General features: G+C 38.3%; 1 protein-coding gene and 1 long non-coding RNA gene across 2 annotated transcripts in view; one reads left to right on the forward strand and one right to left on the reverse strand.

Annotated features, from left to right (window-relative positions):
- rtn4rl1a (reticulon 4 receptor-like 1a) overlaps positions 1-19208 on the reverse strand; it is a 136176-nt gene that overhangs the window by 85168 nt on the left and 31800 nt on the right. The window lies entirely within an intron of this gene.
- Positions 14212-18864, forward strand: LOC308387404. Its single transcript, XR_013969941.1, has 6 exons — positions 14212-14628; positions 15129-15197; positions 16838-16908; positions 17027-17064; positions 17147-17308; positions 17776-18864. It is a non-coding gene; the product is annotated as an uncharacterized lncRNA (long non-coding RNA).

Genomic DNA, 19208 nt, shown 5'->3' on the forward strand with positions numbered 1-19208 from the left:
TTTCTTTGCTCTTTCTTTTCAGAGGTGCTGGTAGTAGGTATGTGACTCATGTGGTTGAGGGCACAACTGTATTTCACACATTCCTCACATTCACTGCAGCCAGTGTATCCTGGTCAGTGGGTGAACTCTCACAGATTTGAGAAAAGGAGAGGTCTGTCAGCGACATAAATCGAACAGATGAATAAAGGCAAAAAGCCAGTGGGCAAAATTTACATTTTAGTTACATTTATCAATAATAACCAAGAGAACTTCTCAAGTATGATTTTACCAGCATTCTTTGGGTCATTTGGCAGGATCATTGCAACTCAGTAAAATGCTGATATGAGTTATCACTTTTGTTTTAGTGTCAGTGTTTCAAATTCATTTTTTTTTAAATTCTGTGTGTTTTCCATGAGTTTAGAAGTCATCAGTGGTCATCAATATTTGGTTGATCCTATAGAAGGAGTGGGGGGGGGGGGACATAAAGTGAGAGTCTTTCTTAAATGTACACCGTAGGTATGTTTATGTAACCATAAACCCCTCTGAAACCCTACAATTTAACCTGATGCACACCTTCCTGGAAATGTAACTACACGTCACAATAACGCAACTCGCAACATTTGTGCATTTCTGTGAATTTATCAATAAGAAAATACCAATCAAATCCTCTATATAAGGACTCATAGATTTCAGCAAATACCTGGAGGGAGACTGACAAAACTGACTGCAATGAATGTGATGGAATTTACAAAGCAGTGGAAAAATGTGAGGCAGAAATATGTTTGCTTTCAAAATTTAAAAAGAAAATCTAAACTGACCACAACAAAGAGAAGAAAGTCCCAGCATTTTATTTTATTTTTTTCTATCATGGCGAGCACCACATGTCAAACACAGAGATACAGCTATAAGGTAAATAACACATAAGAAAACATTCAAAAGCATGGATGCTGATAATGGAGTCAGTCACTCGTGTGGGCTCTATAAAGATTCACCACAGAAGTCTAAATCACACATCAGTCCGTTCCAAAATGATGCAAGCAGAGATCGAGAGGAAGACAAGAGCTGAGGTAACAACATGGGACATTCTTACCTTGGAGTCTCATTTTAACATAACTGAAGTTAAAGATGACATTTGGCTCAACTGCATTATAAGTACTTTTCTTTAGGGCCCAACTATGGCTGTATTTGATGGTGTCAGATGTAACAATGTTCATGACGCTTTTATATTTAGGCCGTTTTGTTTTTTTTTAAGAAATTCGCAACATGGCAAAATGTGATGCCATACCTTATTTTGAATCTCATTGTGAAGTTTGATCATACAGTTGACCAGATTAAGTAACTGACCATTAGAGAAAAAATAGTTGTTTCCCTCCTGCCATGATTTATATATTCCAGTTATGTATCACACCTCTTGTATGCACTAAAGGTAAAAATACCTATGTAAAGCATACACTTGTGTATCCAATATTATAGCTCCATCTTCAAGCCTCTTGTCTCCTCCCTCCGCTGTGCTCCAGATGTGTTTTAGGAATTGAGACATCCTTCAAAATGATGTACTGAGAGTGATTTTCACAGACAGGAGCACAGAGGACACTAGAGACTAGGAGGCACAAATTAGAGAGATGCAAAAAACCTTCTGTCTCTGTGATTGTGGCATATGGCTGACACTTTGAATTTATTTGTTTTTTTAAGTATTTTCTTATTCTCTCAACCATTATCATCCTCTCGCCCTTTCACCACCAATGAATGTAAAGGTGCATTTCTTAATCAGTTGTTATTTATAGTTTAATAAGCATGTGTCATTTGTGTGGCAGCTTTCTCACTTGTTCAATTCATTACTTGGGGGCTTATCCGGGATTCAGACCTTGTACTTTCCAAAAACCAGGCAAAACGTACCCTTGATGAAACATTGTTTTTAACAGATGTCATGGAACATTTTGATCTCAATCTGCCCAACACCTTTCAGGGACAGTGTTAGGTTATAATTAACTAACTGGTAGTCACAGAGTTTAAAAAAACAACAAAAAAAAACATGCAAACACTTGATGAACAGAAGCAGAGTGACAGAAACGACCTCAATAATTATTACGGCTCTACAGCTCTGAATTTAGAGATTTCCCTGCTCTTTTGTACTTTCAGATTTGTTATTCATTTGTGGAGGGAAATTTTAATAGTGAGAAAATTGTAAAAAGAATTTCTGGTGCTAAAATTACATTTGATTGTATCTGATTGCACACTGTCATTTCCTCATTAATTGCCTTGTTTCCAACCCTTGAAAAGTGTTTTGTGTTCCAAACCATTTCTGCCTGTTGCAATAAATTTCAACCATGAACATCTGTCTCCTATCAAGCCCCAAAACACACCTGTGTGCATGCATATTCTATGCCCACGCTGATCCCACGCATTTTTGAGCGTCTCTGCAGGCTACTTGAGTGTGCTGCAGTGCTGTGATGTGCTGCCACAGCTGTCTTATCATTTTTTAGTTTAGACAGCTGTTTTTTACTGCTGCTACCTCTCATCATTTGTCACTGCTGACGCACTTGCATGCTTGAGGTTTTCTGATTGTGGAGCCCAGTGCGTGTGACAAAATAGGGAGAGAGGTAGAGTAGGTAAGCAAATAATTTTATGATGGGAAAGGCACTTAGCCCTGTAAAGCCCTGAAATAATTGCCAGAAAAATCCAAATTTTTGAAAATTTAATGTTTATTAAACCTTTTGAGAATTTTCACAAAAACAATTCTATATTAATTTGCATGTTGCATGAGTTTTAGTCTGTATCATATTTGCTACATCTGTTTTTGTTTTTTGCTATTTATTGCTTAAAACATTACTGTGAACATTTTTAAAAGATAACACTAATGTTGAAGAAGCACCCAGAACTCATGTATTACATATGATACACTACCACTAGGCATTAGGGGTTACATTTGGAATTTGCATACATACATGTAAAACTGCTTTAATAATTGACACCTTACTATCTGAAACACAATGGGGGAGAAAAAGTTTGCAAGCACAGACTTTAATGCATTTTTCTCTGTGTCTCCATGTTGGTGCGCTGAGCCTGCTTTGCATAAATGCCTTCCTCCTGCGGCCCCTCCGAAAGGAGATGTGGATTGGGACAATAAAGGAGGATTCGATTGTGTCTGATTTTGTGTGTATGTGTGTGTGCTGGTTCCCAAGGCATATGGGAAAACGATTTAATGTGAAGCTCCAGGCGATAGACCTTAAAAGATGATGAGAAAGCATCTCACACAAAAGGTATTAAATAGCCAATATTACAGTATTTGAGAAGTGCTATTGTGATTAGGGAATGGAGACTAACATGTGAAATAAAATGTAAGGCCCTTCTGTTGTATTACAAAAAAAAAAAAATACTATTTATGAATGCTGGGATACTTGTGTTTATAAACAGAGAGATTATTGTGAGATTATGTTCCTGGGGTGTTGATCCTCACAAATGGGATCACATTCTGACGAATATGACAGCTGAACAATATTCACTGAGGGTTTGAATGTTACGCCTCTTCCTGCTTGTGTCTTTATAGGATTACAGGCAAGATGTCACATCATATAGAAAACTTTGGCACTTAAAATGCCTGAAGACCTGGGACAAATCAGCCTTCTGCATGGTAATACCAGCATTCGCTTTAACTTCACCAACTGTTTGGGGTTTAAAATGTCGGGTCAGATCAGGTGAGTAGTCAGTCATAGTGAAATGGCTTTCAAATGCTTTCCTCTGAGTGGAAAAAACCCTAAATTTGGCATCTCAGAAAGTCACAGCAAACTATGAAAAGTTTCTGTAAATGCGGTTTGACCCAGGTTTGTGTGTACGCCTGAGTATTGCATTTAGTCACTTCAGCCCACTCCCATGTCTGCCGACTGCTTCTTCCTCCCCCTTCCTCCCCCTTCTTCCCGCTCAACATGTCTGTCACAGCTCTGGCATTTCTTCATAAATTTCAGCCAATGAAGCACGCCTTTCAGTGGCACAGCAACCACCAGTCTTTTTCCAAGAAATGTTGTGAACAAAAGGCTGATTATTAAAATTTCCTATTTTCCCAAATTATCTGCAACTGCATAAGCTGAGCAGAAAGAAGGCAATTGGCAAGTTTATATTCCCCAAAATACTGGCTGGCATCTCAATGGCAGACAGGATTTTAGGGTAAATGCACCATCAGCAGGGTTTTTGTGGAGCTCCAATTATTTTGTTATCACTCAAAGAAATTCGTTATCTAACCAAAGGGTGGCCAGGATGGCTAAAATGTGCAATCTTTCTTCTATAATGTCATATTTAGGCATGAATCTACATTGTCATATATACATAAGTTCCTGGAAATTCAACTATGAATGTACACTTAGACAAGTTTAAAAATTCACTATTCGAAAAATCCTTCTTGCCTTCTTCTTACCTGCATCTATCACTGTGCTGCTCTGACGTTACCACCACCTGTTCATTACTGGAGCATGTGAAACTGTTGGCAGTAATGTTCATCACGCCGTGTGCATGTGTGTGCACAGGGCCTGCGAAATGATTCATTAAAATGTCTTTCATGTAAAAATGAGTACATTCATTACTGGTCAAAATCTCCACAGGATGCCTTTAAGCTCACAGGCACGCAAGAATCGTGGTCATCTAGTACCAGCACAAAAACAATATGATAATTAGTAATTAAATAAAGCAGTCAGCTGCCCTTTAGCATTGTGAAACAATGTATTTGACCAAAGTCATTTTTTTTACAAATTTAATCATGTAACTAAAAACTAAGGTTATAATGATAATGACAATGCACACTTTTGTGGGTTGTTGTTCTTCCTTTTTGATGACAACAAAGTATATATACAGTATAATGAAGGTACAGCTTCAGTACTGTGCAAAAGTTTTAGCCACCCCTCATTTAATTATATATTGTCTCCAACGAGCCTGACTTTCTTGTAGCTATTGCTTAAGTGGTCTTGGGAAATAGTTCTCCAGGCTCTGTGAAGAGCGCTCAGTGTTTTTGGACATTGGCTGCTTTCTCCCTCATTTTATTTTCAGTCCCTTCAGTATTTTCCAAAGCATTGTTTGTCCTGTAAAGATATATCGAATTATGAACCCAGAAAAGTACCATTAGATTTTAATCTGCCATGCAGTACCATGCATGTAGCAAGCATCTGATTGGAAACAGCATGACAATGGTCCCAAACACACTACCAATGCAGTAAAAGCTTACATGGATAGAAAAACACAAAGGAACACAGTAAGTCATGGATTGGCCTCCCCAGAGCCTGGACCTCAAATTATTGAAGTAGCGTGGGATCATCTTCACAAGAGAACAGAACAAACGGCAGCCAACATCCAAAGAAGAGTTTTAGATCTCTTTCAAGAAGCCCGGAGAACTATTCCTGAAGACCAGTTAAAGAAAGTTCAGGCTGTTTTGAAGAATAAATGTGATCATACCAAATATAAGTTTTCTGGCTCATTATCATATCAGAAAAATGTCAAAAATTTAAGATTAAGATATGCTAAACATGGTTAGAGAATTCCTTAAAAGCAGCAAAAGCCATTTGCCAGGAATTTAAACTGTATTATAATCAAGCTTTGCAATATAGTTTAAACTATCAAGCTGCCAAGTTATTTAAAGTTTCTAGATCAGCTGTATAATAAACACACGCGTGACATTTTTAAGTTGTCTGGTGGCATTTATTTTAGTGCCACTGTGTTATTATCTTTTAATCTGTTTACACAGCAGCATGTTGTTAAATAGATATAAAATCTCCTCACTTCACTCTGTTCTCCCTGCTTTTGTTAGGATGCCTGGGTCGTTGACCCATGGTTTTGAGTTTATTATATTATTTATCATTTCTAGTCTTTGGTTTCTTTGTTAGAGTTCTATCTTATGGTTTATGTCTCTGTGTCTGCCCTGGTCCCACGTCTCTGTTCCCTCTGTTGTAGTGCCTGCCTGTGAATCTGTGGCTGTAAGTTCAGTCTGTGTTATGTTTCCTGTTTTACTTTGAAAGCCCGTGTCTCATGTAAATGCGTCTGGTTGTGCTTCCTTTGTCTCGTTAGGCCTGATTTGCCCCAGCTGTGTTTCCCTCCTGTTACTCATTCCCTGATTGCGCCCTCTGTGTATTTAAGCCTTGTGTTTCAGTTTGTCCGTGTCGTGATCTACCGTTTACGATGCTGTGTGATCTGTCTGTTTGCCTGAGTTTGTTTTTTTGGGAGTCTCAGTTTGGTTACCTTTTTTGAGTTCACGTCTGTCTCTGGAGTCTGCACTTTGGGTCCTTTTCCTGCCTGCACACAGCCGTTCCATAACAGCTTTGAGTGCAGCATGACTTGTTTGACATGTTACTTGTTACTGTTGTGGAAAGGGAAATGTTTGTTGAGCCACTGGTTAAAATTGATTAAGCAAATATAATGCAATGCTAGTGCAACTGTACTCTAAACACTCTAAGGTGTACACAGATTTAATAAAGCAGATGTGATACTCTCCAAATGAACAATAATTTTTTTTTTTTTAAATAGACAAAAAACTAAGCTCACACTGAATTCTGCTCAATTTTACATGGTTATTTTCTGGTTCCTTCCATGTTAACTAGGTAGAGTCTCTACTTTGATAGACATTTATAGCTTAAATAAAGGGAACATTTCTGAGTCCCATAGCAGCATGGCTGTCAGGGATGCTGTGCGAAAAACATCAAAGCTACCGCAGCCCCATTTTCTTTTTACACCTCATCAATTCTGCTCCAAATTCCTCTTTCCACTCTTTCTTGCAGCGTTTTTTAATTCACCCTCCACTTAGCCTCAGTGACAGACACTACTAGACTGGAATATCGCTGCACTTAAAAGTACAAGCATTATGTGCACAATGGATAATAGCTTAAATGTGACATGAACACAATACAATCAGCATATATAATCATATATGTGCAAAAAAAAAGAAAAAGAAAAAGAAAGAAATATTGGCTGAAAGTATTTTAATGCCCTTTTAAAATCACATTTTTTATGATTTTTACTCATTCTTTCAGTTCACTAACAACTGCTTTCAAAACATACATAAAGTTGTAAGGTGGGTATAATTATAAACAGAAGTGTCCATTTCAGAACATGTGCAGTAGTGATGTTAGATATTTAATGATACAGTCGACATTCTGCAACACTTTACCTTTGACCCTCTGGAAAGTACTTACAGCCAATCGCATAACCTTGTGGTGAGTGGGTATATGAAAGCCTACCTAAGTGTTCTTGTGTGTAAGTTCAAAGGCATGAGACAAATGGAAGAGGATCATGAACTGTCTCTGAACCAGTTCTAAAACGAACTGCTGTAGAAACCTGTTCGCCCACTGTTCCTTCCTTCTGGTACTGATACTGATATACACAGTTTAACAGAAAGTCCTTGGTTTCTCTGAAACATGAAATCTTCAGTATGCCAAGTATTTCTGCATTTTGATATTTAATTACTGGGATTTCATTGTTGTTTTTCTTTTCTAATTGTGGCATTTAATAACAAATGTACAATGACTGAAATAATTAATCTTTTTTTTAATATGCATTTATCCTGGGAAAACATCATTATCAACAAAAGAATTTCCTCTGAATCCCTTTTGCTTTTCCACCTGCTTAAAAGATTTTGTACAGCCAAGGCTACGTGAATGGCCATGCACATATAAGTGAGCCCATTAACTTTGTATTTCTTTGATGTCCTTCTCTTGCAGTCTTTTTTAGAAACTAGCCTTCAATCTGACTTCAATCCCCCCCCCCCTTCCCACACTTCAAGCTTCCTTTTAGCTCCCTCTTGATCCTCCCTTTCACAGTAGCATCGCCCAGTCCTACCCAAACAAGCTCCTAATGAGGCCAAACCTTCATTTTCACAGTCAGACATTCACATGCATTTTTAGGGTGGTGTTGCAGGCCCCTTATTGGCTTAGGTTCAAAATCTTCTTTCCATCTGTCTGTATTTTACTCTCTCTCCTACTCCCTCATCTCCACCACTCTCTGGGGATACCAGCAAAGAAGTCCCTGTTGAGATTTAAAGCCTTAGGAAAGTGGGATGACACAGATCACAAGTTTAGGTGACACAGATAGGATGGACACGGTGACACAGCGTAAAGAACCCCTGCCCTGCACCTACCCTTGTTTTTAATTCCTCTCTCTAAGGTATTTTCTGGCGACCAGCTTTCCCTGGCTAGGGAGCAGCAGATGTTATGGAGTTAAGCTGTAATCGTTCTGCTTTAGCTGTCGGCGACAGCTGTGCTTATAGATTCTAAAACAGCAGCATCCCCCTTCACTCCACCACCTCCCACCTACTGGAAGAGTTATGGTTATTGGACCAAGCTTATATCACTGCAAAAACCCACTCTCTGCTTCAATACGCTCTTGACTTGAAAGTTGTTCATTTGCATCGATCTCTTTCAGTTTGCTTGATAGGTTGCCTTCTTTTTCATCTATTCAAATCATTCTTTTTCCATTTCTACTTTGTTCAGTGCCATCAGTCTGACTTTATGTGTAGTCTCTGTGCAGACGCTTGCCCATATTTCAGTCTTTTGCTTCAGTGTCTCATTCCCATCCGGGGCTCTTAATTGGTCTGTCCATAATGCATAATGCCATAGACAGGCTTAGAGCCTCTCCAGCTTCCTAGCAGATGAAGGAGAATTGATTGGTTTATTCCAGATACCATGGTGACACAGTCAATGAACATACTTAGTGGAATTTCATTAAGTATAGCCATGGTTCTGTTGTGTGTGTGTGTGTGTGTGTGTGTGTGTGTGTGTGTGTGTGTGTGTGTGTGTGTGTGTGTGTGTGTGTGTGTGTGTGAGAGAGAGAGAGAGAGAGAGAGGGGGAGAAGGAGAGAGGGAGAGAGGGAGAGAGACTAAAAATAGCGCTGTACTTTTTTAGGTTCTGCCTGTTCTATAATAGAAAGTAGCACAGTGAACTGCTCTTTCCTGAGAATACTTCAGCACATTTTATATTTACTAAGTCCTCGCACTTAGCAATTAGCACTATGGTTGACTGGACTCCTCAATGGCACTTTGCTGTCATAAGCACATGTGGGTTGTCAAACATTGGAGTGACGTGACCTGTTTTCGCTCCGTTCAATGTGATCTATTTTGCCTTTTAACTCTCTGGTGATCGAATGACCATCAGGACAGTCAGTTATGTCAAAACCTATAAGCTCATTTTAAATCCTCTTCAGCCCCTGTCATTCAGTTCTAACTGTGCAATTGCACTGCCTCATATCTTCTCAGTTTTATGATGCTAAGCGTGTCATACATTTGCATAATGTAAATGTAACTGCTACGCTAGCATAGAGAGGAAGTTTAAAAACTGCTATAAAATGAAATCCTACTGATATTTAGTGTAATTAAGGAATGGAATCCTTTATATAGCCTATAAACAATTAAAAAAATGGTTTTCCATCACAGTATTTTATGAAGACTAGCAGACAACTGACAGTCTTCTTTTCTCTTTTCAGCTGCTTTCTTTAGGAATCGCCAGAGCGGATCATCTGCCTCCATCTCACTCTATCTCATCTTTCTCTGTCACACCAGCCCTCTACATATCCTCCTTCACTACATCCATGAATCCTCTCTGTGGTCGTCCTCTCTTCCTCCTCCCTGGCAGCTCTATCTTTGTCCAGTATACCCACGATTCTTCCTCTGCACATGTCCAAATCATCTCAACCTTGCCTCTCGTACATCTATCTCCAGTCCACTGAAACTGAGCTTTTTCTCTCATATATTCATTTCTAACCCTGTCTATCTCGGTTCCCTCCTAACAAAAATCTTAGCGTCTGCCACCTCCATCCAGCACAGCCTGTGTTTTTGTGAGTGCTACCATTTCCAACCATTCAGGTCTCACTACCACCTTGTAAATCTTCCCTTTCACTCTTGTTGCTTTCCCTCTGTCACTCCTTACTCTCGTCTGCACCCGCTCCACCCTGTCTGCACTACATTTCCCCCTGCTTCCCTCCCATTCACACACGTGTTGCTTCTACTGACCTTCATTCCTCGTCTCTCCAAAGCATACCTCCACCTCTCCAGACTCTCTTCCATCTGCTCACTACTCTCACTACACAACTTTCACAATGTCATTTGCAAACTTCATGAAATTAAGATATATAATAGCTTATTTACAGGGTAATCTTTGTAAACAGGCAGCTTTCTGGTTGTAGTCTGACATTACTTAACAATCACAATTGAGCGGCTTTAGTAGCATGAAAGTTTACAGGCCATATGAAGAGCACAAACTGCACTAAATAGCTGTGAAGTGTTATCTGACAGTAATTAAGCTTATTAGCCTTTAGTTACACTGGAATCCCGTACACCCACGCACTGTTTTGAAAAAGAAAGAAAGAAAAAACACAGAACAAAATTGAAAAAGATGTTGTAAAGACTTTTAAGATGACTTTGCTTTTTGTATGAATGAGTGAAAAGTGAAAAGCTTTCTTTCAATTCATTGAAAATACCTCTTTTATTTCTTCTTTTTTTTATTTGGTATAAAAAGTGAAAAGACACTGTTCCACTTCAGTACCTCTGCATACTGCTCAAACAACAAGCAACTCTTCTTGCTGTGAGACAGCAACACTGTGCAAACTACTGTGCTGCCCTAGCGTGTGGGAACAATGGGCTTTGATTGTGCAGAGGCCCTCAATGATGGGCTCACCACGCAACACACAATTAGACATAACCTGCGGAAAAACATAATTTACATATATAAAATTGATACACACATACTAACAAATTACTGACTACTAACATTAGTCTGCATGCGTGAAGTGGATGTTGTTTGGTGGTCTGATCAACACAATTTTACGTACCAATCAAATGTCAATCACATGTGGTAAAAAAAACAAAAAAAACAGACACGTGAATTTGCATTTATGAAATATTAGAGGAATATAATGTAGTTGTCTGCAAATCCTTTGCTTTTATCGAACAAGTTTAAATTCATTATATTATAAATCAGTTTACATAGTATTGTGTTTTTCAGTAAGAAGAGGATGTTTATCCTGGGACTGGATGTTGATGTGGTGGATGAGTTCAAGGACCTGGGCAAACACATCAAAAACAGACTGAACTGGGAGATCAACACAAGGTTGTGTACAAGATGGGATGAGCAGGCTATATCGCCTAAACAAGCTGAGATCCTTCAATGTGTGCAGAAAAACGATGGAGATTTTCCATCACTCAGGGGTGATGAGCGCAGAGTACATTGTTGTGTTGTTCAGCTGGAGACTGGATGAACTGATCAGGAAGGCCAACAATGTGACTGGCAGCTTCAGACTGGGTGCTTTTGAAACTGTGGTGGGAAGAAGGTCCCTGAACAAATTGTTATCCATCAGGGCCGCTTACAGGACAAGTAGAAGAGCATCTTTCATATCACATGCACCATATAGCTGTTTATATGGTGGGTATTTGAATGATGCTATTATTATTTTGTTTATATTAATCATCATTTCAACTGATGTAACAAAAGATTTTTCCCAAATATGGCATAAATAGACAATCTCTCAGTCTCATATGTGAAGCAGACACAATTTTAAAGACAAACCAACCAGAATTCTTAATGGGATACATTCAGAGCCGAGCTAATGCTAGCCTACACTTTGAATTGTAGTACTGAATTTCAGAAGTGGAGCCACACCTCATGCACTCGCCTTCCAGTTCTCTGTCTATATATACCTCCTGCAATACAAGCTGCCCCCCAACCCACTTTTCAATTCATTCACCTCTCATTAGTACATAGGGATCTGCCTGGCCCAGAGCTGCCGCCAGTCCCCTCTGAGGACCTTCCCGAAATCATAACTTCAGTTTATGCTTACTCCATCTGCCATTACCTCCTAGAAATCAAATCTAAATGAGGATGTGGTCCCAGCTAGTGAAATATTGTTTATCATGAGGGGAAAGACATAACAGCGCTATAAGGACTCAAAACAATGTTGTGTTTATGACTGCAAACATTTCAGCGAGCACATTGTGTCCCCATGTGACTACCTGTCTATCGGGCAGTCCCTTCTCCCAGCCACTCATCTCCTTGTCTCTTCGCATTGAGTCTGCATGAACATTTATGCAGAATTTCTGGAAGTGGTGTTAAAGATTTTTGATTTTTTTTTTTTTTATGTACACAAAAAGAATGTGTTTTGCATATTTTTTGTTAAGATATTAAAATCAATCTGCTGCCATGTTTCTTTCCTGGAAACGAGAAAAAACAATACATCTTCAAATCTTCTCAGAGGGCATTTCTGTACAACATTAAATACACGACTAAATGAGCAAGAATCAAAGCTAAACTTCAATTAAAACAAATGGTTATTATTTATTAAGTGCTTAAGCTCCATCAGGGCTGCGAGTTTGCCATTTGATCAGATTTGACTGACAGCGGCTGTCAACATGAGCAAACTAAAATCTAACCACAATCTGATGGGTGTTCAGAAATACGTAACACTGTTAAACTGTGCCCTACAGTCAGTAAACAAATTAGAGACATGAGGACAAAAACACAAATAGAGAAATCTGCCCATGAGATAAGAACTTACTCATTGCATGAAGCTGAAAGAGACAATAGGTTTTCAGGGTTGCCAAAGTATTTAAAAATAATTGTGTTTCTCAAGAGATTCCGCTGCATTAGGTGTGTGCATGTGTGCACCCAGTCCATTTGGGTCTGCTTTTAGGAACCGATATCTGTGGACACACACATGATGCGGATATCAGTGGCTCATTTGGAAATAAACCGATGCACACAGATCAGATAAGGAGCTTATCGTGTCGTGAGGCCATCTAGTAATTAAAACAATGTTTGAATAATCTCTAGAGAACACTTTTTGTTATTAATGCAGTGTGTTTTTTGGTCACATAATGACATCTGTGTCATGCTGATATGATATCTGTGTCAGTCTCCTGAGCACACAGTCTGATAACCCATTCACACAAAGCTCACAAATTCATCCTGAAAGCAATACCTTTGCCAAAGGTGCGCCTATTAAAGTGACACAGCATATATCCACGAAAAGAGAAACAACCCGAAACACGACTTTGTCCCCCAGAATGAATTGATTAATTGATCTTTTTTTTTTTCCTGCCCTCCTGGAGAAGCATTCAATTAAAAATGCAGGCCTGAGTGGAAGGCAACAGCAGTGCATGAATCAGCTCGTAACAAAGCGGGATTGATAAACAATAAGCTGTCAGGATGATAAAATATGCCTTTAAAGTAAAGAAAGGTGAGTCTGGCACAAACTCAAAAAACACAACTGCGCGCGCACACACACACAGATGCTACACACACTCCTGTGGAACAGATGAGACAGCTCTGCTTTTGAATTGAAGCTGCCCATCTTTGGTCAGCCCATAAAATTCCCCTCAGAATCACAAGTCTGAACCGTAAAATTCCCCGTGATAAAGGGAATATATGACAGCCTCCCTCCTTTCTACCTCCCCCCCTCTATCCCCTCTCTCTCTCTGAGGCTGCTGTGGATGGGCCATCCCCTTTGAAGTGAGAATAGAGCAAGGGCTTAACTCTACTCTGGCCTGGCTGACTGACTCCGATTCCAGGAGGTATTACCATGCCAACTCTTTAAGGTGAGTCCGTGCTCCATCACCTCTGGACCACAGGGGGCTTCTGGGTTAACGCGCAGAAATTGAAGTCGGAAAGAGAAACCCGTCTGTAGATGGTGTTTTGGATGTACAAACAAGCCTAAGTGGGAAAATATAACGAACCAAACACAGAGTTTGTGCGCACATTGTGTATTTTAGTATCCATAGTGCACATTTAATCCAATTTATCTACCTTTCCTGAGGTGCCCTTTATATTATTAAAACACCAAACAAGCCTCCAAACAAGCAGCAGTAGTAGGAGGGGATTGAAGGAGTGGATTACATGTTATTACCCTCTTTTCTGGTGACATCTCAGGATGATTAAGGAGGAATTAAGTCCATCCATCTCTGACTCCACCATTTAAACAACACAATACTTTATTTACCCCACATCCCACTTCCCTTCTCGACATGAAAACACATGTAATCTATTAGGCACGCTCATGACATACACACGAGACTTAATTGGTTAATACCCCAGCTGATCCAGACAAAAATGTGACATCTCTGGAAGCAGACTCAACTCCCACTCGGTGTACAACCAGACGCACACTGTAAAACCCAACAGTGCATCTTACTAAAAGAAGTAAGTTGTTCTTACTCAGTTCTGAAAAATAGTTAAAGTAACTTTCATGAAGTGTGTTAGGTAGACCCAAAAGTATACATATGATATAATAACTTTATTGTAATAAGTACACATTATGTTTTTGTAACGTTTTAAGTACTGTTGCTTTAAACTGTTTAAGTTGTGCTAATTCATTTGTATTAGTCATCATCCACAGCCCCGCCCCCAGTGTTTTGCCTGGACTTGTCGGCCATGAGACAGGAGCCTCGTCAAGAGAGTGGAAAGTACAAGATAAAGTTATTTTTATGTTTTTTTGTTAATGCTTACTTCTAGCATACAAAACGTACATTTATCAGACTGCTTTGTTTTAGTTGTACTTCGTTGTAATTTATCAGACTACTTTGTTGTAGTAGCTCGTAACTTAGCTTGCCAGCACACAATTCCCGCCTAGCGCTGTATGGAGTCTGCCTTCACAATTTAAAAAATTAACGGTTGGTGGCTTGTTTCAATCAATAGTTGGTAAGTAGTCTGATTTTTGCAAACTGCATGCCACAAAACCTTTGGTAAAATCAGTGTTTACGCTTTTCTGACTCTGACCTTTATCAAGTTCAAATGTAGCCTACTTTTGACACAGTGAAAATAGTAGAAAATTTATTTAGTGTTCATTTTAAGAGTTTAACGGACAAGTTCGCCTTCACAAATTTTGAATATGATGGTTAGTGGCATTTTAGTCGCGAAATAATTTACCTTTTCAAAGCTGCACTGCACCAAACCTAAACGTTTCTGACTCTGTACTTTCCAAGGGTTAGCCTATTGTGTACTTCACTTGTGTAAAATTGCTTTATTATTTTATAACGTATAGAGTAGTTGACCAACCTGAATTGAAAATGAACTGTAGTGCAAGAATAAATCTTACTGTTTTCCAAGCTTGTGTTATTCAGATTGACTGTTTTTAAGTGAAGTAAAAGTAAAAACTGTTCTGCTAGCTTTCTGTCCTCATGGCTTTTGTGTTATTACAGTCTGACGATTGAAGGAGCAGTAGCATGCCGAGAGATCATCCAGCACTGCACTAAAGACAACCAGTAAAGGTGATTTTAAAACGATTTGGTATCAAAATGTGGAATTGCAAGTTGTGTAGTTTGTCTAGTTTTTCTACTGCCATAAAAGTCATGTTGTTGAAGCATTATCGGCTCAACCATGGTCAGTACTCCACAATTTCACCCTTACCCTGTCTCTACAACACATGCATGTGTACATTTAATACATTTAATTCATTAAAGATACACATGTCAACAATGCACACTCCCACGCAAAGAAAAGACGGTTCTTATCCAGATTTGAATAATTATGGATTTTGTTGCTCTATGTGTAATTTTAAGCAGCCATTTATTGAAAGCCAAATGTTTATCCATCTGAGGGGGCATTTAAAACGAAAAGAAACTGTTCCATGTCCTTTCAAGAACTGCAATTTTAAAACCAATGTCTACTCAACCTTCAATGCCCACAAATGCAGAGACCACCAAAATTCAACAAGTTACGATGAAGGCATTGTGCAAAGTGTTATAAATGTAGAACAAAAAGATGACATGCAGCTTGATTCAATAGAGTCATCAGATGACAATCAAGTGGCATCCACCAGTGAAATCAGTGGAATTGAGGGTTTAGAAGAGCAGTTGCAATACAATCTGGCTGGATTTTTCTTGAAAATGCAGACCCTTCTCCATGTGTCCCAGAGAGCAACACAGGAGATTATTGAGCATATTGATCAGTTGTTTTTGTTATCACAACCTTTGGTTAGAAAATCAGTTGTAGATATACTGAAAAAGCACAACTGTACATATACGGACAAACTGGTGGATGAGATTCGTCAGGCAGTTTCTGATAGTAATGTTTTACATAAATGTGTCACATCTGAAGGACCGCTATCTACAGCAAAGAGGAGGAAATCATATTATGAAGAAAATTTTCCATATGTCAAACCTGTGGAGTATTTAATTGAATCGTCAAAGCACACTTATATGTATGTGCCTATTCTCACATCTTTGCAATTGTTGTTGAAAAAAAATGATGTGCTTGAAGAAATTAAACAAGCACCCACACAGATTCCTGGACATTTCATGTCATTTTGTGATGGATCCTACTACCAGGAAAATGTTCTACTGTCACAAGAGGGACAGAAATTGTCAATGATACTTTATGTGGATGATTTTGATCACAAACCCACTTGGTACCTCAAAGAAAATACATAAAGTCTTTGCAGTTTATTGGACACTGGAAAACTTTCCAGTTAAATCTTGTTCTGCTCTACACTGCACCCAGCTTGCTCTGCTGTGCAATTCCAATGATGTACGCCAGTTTGGGTGTAAGGAAATGCTGTCACCACTCTTAAATGATCTGAAAACTCTTGAAGAAGTAGGTGCCTACATTGAGACTCTTGGTGAATGTCTTAAAGGCACTGTCTACTCTGTTGTGGCAGACAACCTTCTGCCCATGGACTTGCTGGTTTCAATGAGAGTTTCAGGTCTACATATTTCTGTAGGTTTTGTCATGCCACCCAAACAGAAATGCAAACAGAAAATGCTGTTACAGGGAATTATGTAATGAGAACAAAAGATGCTCATGATAATTATTGTGCAAGAGCTTCAGAATGATGACATTAAGGAAAACTATGGTGTTAAAAACACCTGTGTTCCTTCTGACCATCTCTCTTTCTTTCATCCTGTCACAGGCTTCCCACCTGACTTCCTACACGACCTGTTTGAAGGTGTCATTTCAGTGGAGTTGGCACATTGTTTAAAGGTTTGATTTCTAAGAGATATTTTAACTTAGAAGACTTAAACAGAGCAATTCTGCACTTTCCATACCAACATTCTGACAAAGTTAATCGCCCTCATCCAATAACCTCAAATTTTGCCAGGCGAGGGACCATGGCCAGCACTCTTTCATGAGACACAGGTAAGTACAACTATGTATATAACATTTGCTGCTCATATAGTATGCTGTGTTTTGCTTATAATATTTTTGGAATTCTCTTCAGCTCTACTTTGAATTTCATCGGATCACCAATCAGAATCTGCCACATGTGTTTTATGCTGCGCTGGATGATTATGCTCCTCAGCTGACTGGACTTTACAAAAAGAGGAAAACTGGACGGGTCGGTGAAAGGATGGAGCAGCTTTTGTCGGCATATGGAAAACAGGTATTTAAAAGATACTAATTATTATTCTGCTTGCTTGGCAGTTGCCATTGTTATGTGTTTGTTTATTTATATATATATATATATATATATATAAATATAAGGACACAAACGACATCTATGCAACTAGAACAGCAGTTCTGGCCGGCCTACCAATGTACCTCAGAGATTTTCAAAACATGCAAGGTACTTTGGTATTACAATAATTTGCACATTTGAATTTAAAAAAGGTTGAAAGGAGTTTATAAGTCATCTGGACTTGGGTTGAAAGTTGAAGACGTGAAGTTAAACTTCTTTCATCCTTGATTTGACTACCTGGATGAATGAAAAATGAACCTTCACTGTCAACTTAAAACATGTTATGATATATAGAATTTGAAAAACTGAAGAAAGGTGCCTGAACATTTGTATTTATGCTTTTAACAGAGATATTACAGATGAATAATTGTGCACTCTGTATTATATCTTAGGGTGAAATTGAGTTCTATGAAGCCATAGAATTGCTCTGGTTGCTGATGTCGATGAAGAGGAGGTGCCTGGAGGAGTTCCTTTCTCACCACGCCAAGTGTTCATAGAACTTGAAGATCAGTTTGTTATGACTCATCACTCATGGACTGATGCCCTGGTGTCTTTGTTTGGGCTAATCTATGCTCTGCATCTGAGCTATCCTATGAAGTGTACTGGCTTTTTTGAGTTCATTCAAGTAGTGTTGCTGAAGCTAGACGATGAGAGAAAGCAACTAAAACCAAAATTGCAGACACTAAAAAATGAGCTTGTGCAGATGATGTTTGTTTTTCACTGGTCACTATATTCGTGCTTTTTCAGTTATCTGTGAATGGCTTCAATAGTTTTATTTGTTCTGGGTAATTAGCTTTCTAAAAGGCAATGTGGAGAAAGCTAAGAATAAGGAGAAAATCCATATTTGACGTTTTGTTTGTGATTGAAAAAAATCTTCACATAGTGTGTAATCTTAAGCTTATTTCTAAAAACATATTTTAGTTACATGGAAATCTTTTGCGAGATAACTGATAATTAGTCAATATGTACAGTATACTTTCATGCTTTATTTTTTAATTGTGTGATGAGTGCCAGTTCACTCGAGGTCTGGGCAAAACTGTTGCGAAGCCACAAATACCTTTGAGAATACTTTTTGTTAGTGACATCCTTAGTTCAGCTGTTTTCTATAGTTGCATTGCTGTAGTGCATGTGATTTCATTATTATACTAAATGTTACTTAAAATTGTGATTGTTATGGCTCTAATTGCCTCTAGACTATTGTTTTTTTATGATGTACACCTATGTATCAGGTCTACATGACTAAATTTGTGTTTTGTACATTTAATCGATTTTCAAAATGCTACAAAAAACATTCAAAATTCCCTAAAAGTGCAAGTTTTAAAATGCCTAATTATTTGTTATTTGATAATGGCTTTAGCAGTCATAGGTTATGACTGAAAGTATGGTTGTATTCATTCTGTATTTTCTCTGCAGTTAAAGTTAATAAAAACTGAATGGAAAGAATAATAGCTTGGTTTTGTGTTAATAGTACTTGAACCATTTGGTGCAATCGGTTTCCCCAATTGGATTAAGTTGTTTAAATACAACTATTTAAGTTAATTTAACTTAATTTGAATATGAGCATGTAACACTTTAAATAAGTTTGAATAAATACAGCATCTTAGTACAAGAAATTTAATGGTTTAAGTTGAAACATACTAAATACAATGAGTAAATAAACATAATGCATTTGAGTTACATTATCATATTTGCTTTGGGTTCTTGGGACTCTAATAAAGTACTTAAATAACCCCAAACTGTTTAAGTTATAAAACTTGAATCAATTGGTGCAATCGGTTTCCCCAAATCATTTGAGTTAACTTAACTTGTCAGGTTTTACAGTGCA

Source organism: Rhamphochromis sp. 'chilingali' (assembly GCF_963969265.1).
Source record: "Rhamphochromis sp. 'chilingali' genome assembly, chromosome: 19".
NCBI classification, from domain to species: Eukaryota; Metazoa; Chordata; class Actinopteri; order Cichliformes; family Cichlidae; genus Rhamphochromis; species Rhamphochromis sp. 'chilingali'.